The sequence below is a fragment of the Arachis ipaensis genome, chromosome B07 (genome assembly GCF_000816755.2).
Source record: "Arachis ipaensis cultivar K30076 chromosome B07, Araip1.1, whole genome shotgun sequence".
Classification (NCBI taxonomy): domain Eukaryota; kingdom Viridiplantae; phylum Streptophyta; class Magnoliopsida; order Fabales; family Fabaceae; genus Arachis; species Arachis ipaensis.
The window spans coordinates 17,165,905-17,173,983 of record NC_029791.2 but is presented as its reverse complement, the minus strand read 5'-3'; the positions used below and the strand labels follow the sequence as shown (position 1 = coordinate 17,173,983).

The 8,079-nt window shown below is 34.3% G+C and overlaps 1 long non-coding RNA gene across 1 annotated transcript in view; it reads right to left on the bottom strand.

The window, feature by feature from the left end:
* The window catches only part of LOC110264492, an 11,955-nt gene extending 4,169 nt beyond the window's left edge, over nucleotides 1-7,786 (bottom strand). Inside the window, exon 1 of the long non-coding RNA XR_002350672.1 lies at nucleotides 7,777-7,786. This is a non-coding gene — a long non-coding RNA (uncharacterized LOC110264492). The remainder of the gene's footprint in view (nucleotides 1-7,776) is intronic.

Below are 8,079 nucleotides of genomic sequence, written 5' to 3'. Positions count from 1 at the left end.
TCGTTATTCTACTAGGTAAATTTAATTTTTTCGTAACTTATTATATTATTTAAAAAATATGTAATTAAATATCAAAAGATATATATAAATATATTGTGATTAATTTTTAATATATATAATAATTTTGTTTTTCAATACCACTTTTAATATAACATAAACAAAAAATGTGCATTACTTATTTATAACTTGTCATAATAAATAAATTTAATTAAATAATAGTGAAAATTTCTTTTACAATTGTTTTGCTTGCATTTTGCTTAACAGGAGATGGCGATAAAACTTGTATTAAAATCTCAATTCAAAGAGTAGATACGATTTTTTTGTGGGTTGCTATTAGGATTTAGAGATCATATCTAATAAAAGTGTAAAAACAAAAATAATAATTATGAAAAGTACAAGTAAGAAAAACGAAATGCAAAAAATAAAGAATTAAAAATTGTAAGACTTATATTAAAATTTGTAGAAATTGACAAGTGCTTGAATGAAAATGACAGAATTTAAATAAAAAAATGAAAAAATAGAATTGAAAATGACTAAAAGAAAAATGGAGTCTCCTAATATTGATATGGACTCGTAACTCTTGTTTTCGTATGTCAATGTGACTAGAAATTTTTAGAATGAGTGAGTGTGTGAATGAATGGATCGAAAGCTCCGCTAACTCATTGAAACAAATCCTATATTAACTTTCACAAGTACACTTTCTTTTTGACTGTCTGTCGACTACTGTTTTTTTCTTTTGCAATGCGCCTAAAGCACATAGTCATATTTATTTTCGACTTCCTTTGTCGAGTCAGAAATTCTAACAAATCTTCACCAACCTTAGGGTATATAAATGTTACTCTGAGCATGTTAGTATCAAACTGAATTTCTTGTTTCTCATCGCATTGACAATAAACCCTTAAATTATGCAAAGTTCGAATTCAATTCGCAAAAATTTTTGCAAATCTTTGTATTTAGTGTCTTGTTAGAAAATTTTAACTTGTTTTTAATAATTCCCTCTTTTGGGAATACCTTTTCCTCGTTAATGTTAAGAAATTGACACATAGAATATAACATGTCTTTTGTTCCAGCTGCGAGCATATTATTTTCAACCTTCAACTTAGAATACATCACACAACCAACAAAAGCTACTATTTCTTCTTCAAAAACGCTCTCATCTTCTTGTTCTTTTTCTTTTTGTAACCTTTCAATCTGTTGGACACTGTTTACCAACTAAGCAAGGTCAATAAATTGTTGGTTAACAATCTTCTTTTTAATTTTGAAGTCAAGCCCATTAATCAATGGGGCACCCTTTGGAGGCAACAACAAGGAAAAAATTCAGAAAAGGAAAGTTGACAATCTATGTCCTAAACCATCCGTAACACCTCTCAAAATAAAAAATACAAAGAGATCAATTCCTTTCTGGTAGCATCGCTCCAAACAAATAGCAAAAGGCCATCATCATCACAGACCACGCAAAAAATCATCAAGAAAGCTACAACCTTTTTCTACCAATAGTTCAACAAAAGCTTTGTACAAGAAGAGGTCATGCAAGGATAAAAAGAGACAGGAACAGCGACAAGCCAAAAAGCCCTAAGGAAGCAAAAACTACCAGAAACACGAAAGGCGCACATCACAACGATAATCAGGCACAAAGATGCAATCTTTTGCAGAAAGACTCAAACTTTTCAAGGCAAACTCAAGAAAAAATCAAAACTTTGCAAAATACACGACAGTGAAAGCGTGCAGAAAGAACGATTGTCGAAGTAAAAAGAAGAAAGACCAACCTACAGAGAAGAAGACGATAACTACTCAAAGTCGAAAGAACGACGAAATCTGCGCCAAACAATCGCTTTCAGGCAAAAGAAAATGGAAGGCTTGGGGGCGTGAAAACAAGAGAACAAAGCACCACAGCAAATAACAAAGAGCGAAGAGAAAGGAGAGAAGAAACTGAAAAATGATGCTTTAAAATTCAAAATGAAATGCAAAAGAGGGAAAGGAAACGGCAAAGGGGAATTAATGAGCTTTTAAACCCTCGCACGTTCCCAAGAAAGCGCAACGCGTGCTGCAATTAAAAAAGAAAAGGAAGAAAACGCTTCGCATTGAAGAAATCCCAGCAGGAGTTATACAGGAGATTGACTAAAGACAAAATGCTCGAGCACGACTTCCTCAAAGGGGTCGAAGTCTAAAGACATGACCTCAAGGGTAAGATCGAGTTCAAGCAGGGGCACTGTTCATACCCCGGGTCGAGCTGTGCGACCTGGGCTGATTGAAGACAAGAGCGACCGACCTCTCCTCAAAAGAGTTCGGCCAAATCGCCACAGAGTTCCAAGCAAGCCCAAACGAAGGAACACAGCCCATTCTGAAGGCGGCAAAGCCTAGAAAGATAAGGCGGTTCCCCTAAAAAGATAAAGATAAGATAACTAACTTATCTTAAAGGACACTCCATACTACTATAAATACACTGGAGCACCCAGGTATAATTCATACTCTGATTCTACAAAAAACCTGCCTAAAGCACGTGCTAACTTAAGCATCGGAGTCTCTTGCAGGTACCACCACCCTCTGGTGATCAAGGATCGGCAGCTCCACCAGATTCAACAAGTCAGACACGACAGCTCCGGTCATAACAGCAGATCTCATCCGAGATCGACCTTCAGTTTCAGGTAACCCTCGAAACACTAGTACACATTAATTAATCAATTAATGTATGTATATGATGTTTCTGCTGAAAGTCCAGAGAATTTATAACACACATTACAAGAAAGAAAAATTATAGCGTACAGATGTGAAGATAAAGATATGCTCTTTTGTTCGATGTGAAGTTGACACGTGGAACTCTGCTGGTAGTTAGGGGAGCAGCTCGCAGACCTTTCTAAACAGCTTGCAGAGGTTGCAGAACTGGTTTACAAAGGCTCCACATTGTAGCTAAGCCGGTGGATGGGGAAACCAGGTCAGCATGAGAATCCCGTTGAAGGGATGTGATGAATGGGCTTGTCGTTGTTAGGCCTTATTTCATTCCTGAAATGTTATCACTAGCCGTGGGTTGTTTGATTGCTTAGGATTTTTTGATATAGTGGACTGTAACCGGAAATAAAAGAGAGGAAATTGGATGATAAATTCAAAACTTCCATTTCAATGCTGGGGATAGAACCTAAAAAATAATAAATTGATCCAATTAGGTAATTGTTTTGAGAAAATTGATTCTTTTCCAATGATGAAAAAAATGTTATCGTATGTAGTTTCTCATGATAACAAATAATACAGAAAACAGGCAATATGAAAATGCCACATGAAATATATTTTAAAAATATGCCTATGAAAATATTAAATTTTACTTTTTAAAAATATTACAACACCTTATAATTATTTTTGAAAATAAGAAAACAATATTCAAAGATTGAATTTTAAAAAATTAATATAGCTTTTAGTTTATTCCTAAAGCACTAACATATTTTTGTTAAGCATTAATTTAAAAAATACTAAATTATTACTGAGGTTCATTGATTGTGTTAGCAATTATGAATTCAAATTTAATATTAACAATACTGAAATAACTTTTTATTTAATTCTAAAAGAATAAAATAGTAGCATTTTACGATTAATAGTTTTACATGTGCATTCAATTATATAGTGACATATCAGAAAAAATAATTATGTTTTACGTTAATAGTATGAATAGTCATGTAAATGTAAGAATGCAATTGAACGACTATACAAAATATTTTACATTGTCAGTATATTAAAATTAAGAGTAAACTACCATTTCTATCCACGAAAGTTTTATACGCTGACAAATCTACCCACAAAAAAACAAAATTACCATTTGTACCCATAAAACATGAGTTCCATATAACAAAATTATCCAAACGTTGAAAAATAACCTAAAAATCCCAAATTACCCTTTTCCTAACCCTAATCTCAATACCCCTCTCAGCAAATTTCAATCCTCTCTTTATCTTTTTCATCAATTTTACCACCTCCTTCACTAACACCATCATCACCGCCACCGTCACCAACCGTCAGCCTTATCTTCCTCCTTCTCCACTGTCACAGCCATAAACAACAACAACTCCACTCTAACTTTTAATTTTACTTCTCATCATCACTTCTACTCCAATCCCAAATCCTATCAATACTATTACCGTCATTACCATCACCACCCTTCCTCCATTACTTTCAATACAATGTCAGAAGGAGAAGCACCTTTGGATGCTAAAAATTGAAACTTTGGTAAGATCACTTTGGTGGGGTTGCATGTGAGTAACACAGGAATCTTGCACATGATGGTGGTGATTTGGGAGAGTGAGAAACCGTGGACTTTGAAAAGAGGTAGGAGATAGTAAAAGAGTGGTGGTCATCGAAGTGGAGGTGGTTGAGAAGAGGAATGAGTGGCGGCATGTTTGTGATAGAAGAGGAGAAGAACGCAAGGCGTAGAGAAGAGGAGCAGTTGCAGGAATGAAGCAAAGGATCATCACTATCATTGTTTATGGCTGTGGAGAAAGAGAAAAGTGAGGTTGACAGTTGGTGGCGGTGGAGATGGTGGTGGTGTTGATGAAGGAGGTGATGAAATTTCTGAAAAGAATAAAGGAATGGATGAGATTTGGAAGAAGGGGGTTGAGATTAGGGTTAGGAAAGGGGTAATTTGGGGTTTTAAAATAATTTTTCAACGTTTGGATAATTTTGTTATATGGAACTCATGTTTGTACAAATGGTAATTTTCTTTTTTTTTTTTTGTGGGTAGATTTGTTAGCGTTTAAAACTTTCGTGGGTAGAAATGGTAGTTTACTCTAAAATTAAACTTTGCTGGCTCTCAGTGCTTAAGAGAAGCGGGGGCTGTATGTTAGCCTCCCTTTCTTCTAAATCTTACTTGTTGCATTTTCAAAGGAAGTTAGGAGATATTTTTTACTTTTGTCTCGTGTTGCATTGAGAGACACTTTCTTTTTGTCTCCTGAGCGACAGAAACAGAAATGGAGTAGAGCAGTATAAGTAACACCCAGATATATCCTGGTTCAACTACTAAATGCAATATAGCCTACATCCAGTCTCCATCACAAATTTGATGGGATTTGACTAACTTTTTCGCTGAATTACATACACCAATGTTTTAAATAGGATCTACCCAATTCTATCTGAGACAAATCCAAATTCTGACCAAATTTGAATTTGACTAGGACTCATCATAGCTTTCAACAGCCAAGTGCTAACCCAACTTGCAAGAGAATCCCCACAAGATCATGAAACAAAATAGAAAGATGTACAAAGAAAATCTGAAACGTCTTACAGCTTTTTCTCCAAGTGTAACTCACTACCATTTACCTCTCATTGGCAGTTTCTCACAAACCTCACCATGTTTGCCTTTTCCGATGAGACTCAGACAGGCCAAAATGAGAAAAAGAAATACTTAATGAAAACCATCAAAGAGAAGAACTCAAATAGCTAAGGCAACGATGAGAACTGAATTCTATGTTTTGTTCTTACTCTCTTGCCTTCAACCGTTGGTCATTCACCCTTATTATAGAAGAGTGGAGCTTCCAAGGTTGAAGCAAGTTCAAAACCCATACTATCTTCTTCTCCTGCATCAGAGCTACAGCGGCTTCGTCAGTAAGGAGAGAGAGATCCAAATCTGTTGCATGCATCTTACCCATTCTCTCTCATCATTTTTCTTTAAGTTTCGATAATCTAGCCCGTAGAGTTTTGCTTTCGCCCGAAGTTTGGATTTGGACCGTGGATTTTCTACTGTCCGGATTTGACTTTGATTTTTTCATCATTGCTTGATTTGTACTTGAGACTTGGCAGATTTCTTCTTAGATCCTGGGTGCAGCACAAATGAGGAAAAATAGTTTTTGATGTGCTCTGACCGTAGTGTGACTAGCCTCTTGGTATTAGCCCTTTCTTCTTGCATAGATGCGGGAACACGCCTTTTGTTCTGCAATCCACCATAGCTTCTGCACCTTCCGTTTTCTTCTTTCTTCATTGTTGAATGACGTGACCGAAGAGAAGGAGAGCCGGGAGAAAAGAGACTATTTGGCTTTTGGTGGAAGGCAAGAAAGGTTAAATGATGTGGCATAGTTGTAAGAATCGGTCCGGACCGGCCTATTCGACTGCAGAAGCCAGTGGACCGGACTCCCAACTGGTCCGGTCCAATCTTGGAACAGTTTACGGAACAGAATCGGTCAAAGTCGGTTAGAACCGGTCAAAGCAGGTGAAAACTTTTTAGAATTGGTTAAAATTGGTTCAACTGATACGTTCGGGAGAAAACTCCAAAATTAATGAAGATGTCATTCGAACTTGGGTCTTCTTTATTCTACATGCTTTCCTTAGTGCTAAGCTATAAGCTATGTTATTCCTTCTTATTGTAAATGCTAATTATTAACTATATGATAAAAACGTAAATTAATTCTTTTTGATATTATTTTAATTTTATACTCAGATATATTTAAATTATTTAAAAATTTTATATTAGATATTCGTTAGAATGATCAATTCTCATATTTAAACGAAATTAGTGTTCTTTTTTAAAAATCAACTCAAAAGAATATTATTTATCTTCTTTTCAAATTAGCTTTAATTTTTGCGTAGCAACTATATTAATTGAAAGAACTTTTTTTAACTATGAATATCAATAAGAGTCGGCTTCTAATTGTGTTAGGAAGTGGATTTTTAAATAATTATTTAATAATATATATGGAAAGAAAAGAGAAATTTTGATGGTAGTGTTAAGAGAAAAATTACTTAATTTTTTAAAAATATAAAATCTAAAAGAATAGAATTTTAAATTATATATTATTATTTAAATTACTATTTTAATATTTTAATTTGTATATTAGATATTTTGAAGACTAATCATATTTTACAATAACAAAATATAATCATAACAATAATCATGCTATATATACATAAAAATAATTATTTGTATAAAATATATATTAAAATATAAAATACACATTGAAAATAAGTTAAACAATACATGTATTTGTACATAGATATATAGTAGTTAATAGATAATTTAATATTTAATTTTTTATATATACATATTATTTTTATTATAAAAATTATTATCATGTTATATAAATTTTGTCCCCACTATTAAAATTTTCTGGATCCGTCACTGTACTTAATGATAAGTAAATTGTAAGTTATTGATTATAATTTGTTAAAACTTGATTGCTTTTAAAATATTACTAAAGATATATAGAAATATATCTTAAACAAATAATATTTCTCACAAACCAGACCAAATTCATTAAACAAATTAAACAATTTGTAATTTTATAAAAATATTTGTTCATCAGTTGGGTCTGTTTTCTAAACTCGACTAATTTTATTTTGAGAAGACAAAAATATCATTATTTCTGATTGAATTTTTTAAACTCAACTAATTTTAATATGAGAAGACAGAAATATCATAATTTTTAACTGAGTTATAAGACAGAAATTTGAATTGAATTTTTGCAATACTAAAATACCAGGTCGATTATTCTAATCAAAAAGAAAAATCCTCTTGCGAAATAAGAGGAGATAATAAATAAATATTTTATTAGAACAATTTTTGTACAATAGAGTTGGATATATGATTCTTATGAATTCTGTTGATTACTGAACACATTTCTTAGAATTTCATACATTTGATAATATATATCTTGAAGTCAAATTTCGGATTTTTTATATGTAGTTGTTACGGCCTGGCCCAAATCTCATGCGGGTCAGCCCGACCCGATCTCTCGCCGGCCCAATGGCGCGTCCTCCACCCGACCCGGACACGCGTCCCGTACGGTTCGCACACAGCCATGAGACAACATCTCTGAGGGTGTGGGCCAGCTCACTGCAAGGGCCCACTACTGACATATATATATAAGGGGAGACTGGCTCTCCCCCCAAGGTACGTGACACACCTTTCCCTCACCGCCTGCACATATTCTGACAAGAGCGTCGGAGTGTCTTTGCAGGTGGCACCCCCCTTCTCCATTCGAAGTACTCGGGACCTCGCTCATTCGGGACCAGGGAATCACGACCAGACGAGCCCCTCCATTATTCGAAACGTTGTCCGCAGGGTTTCAACCCGAACCGTCCGGTACCCGACCTACCGAACATTGGCGC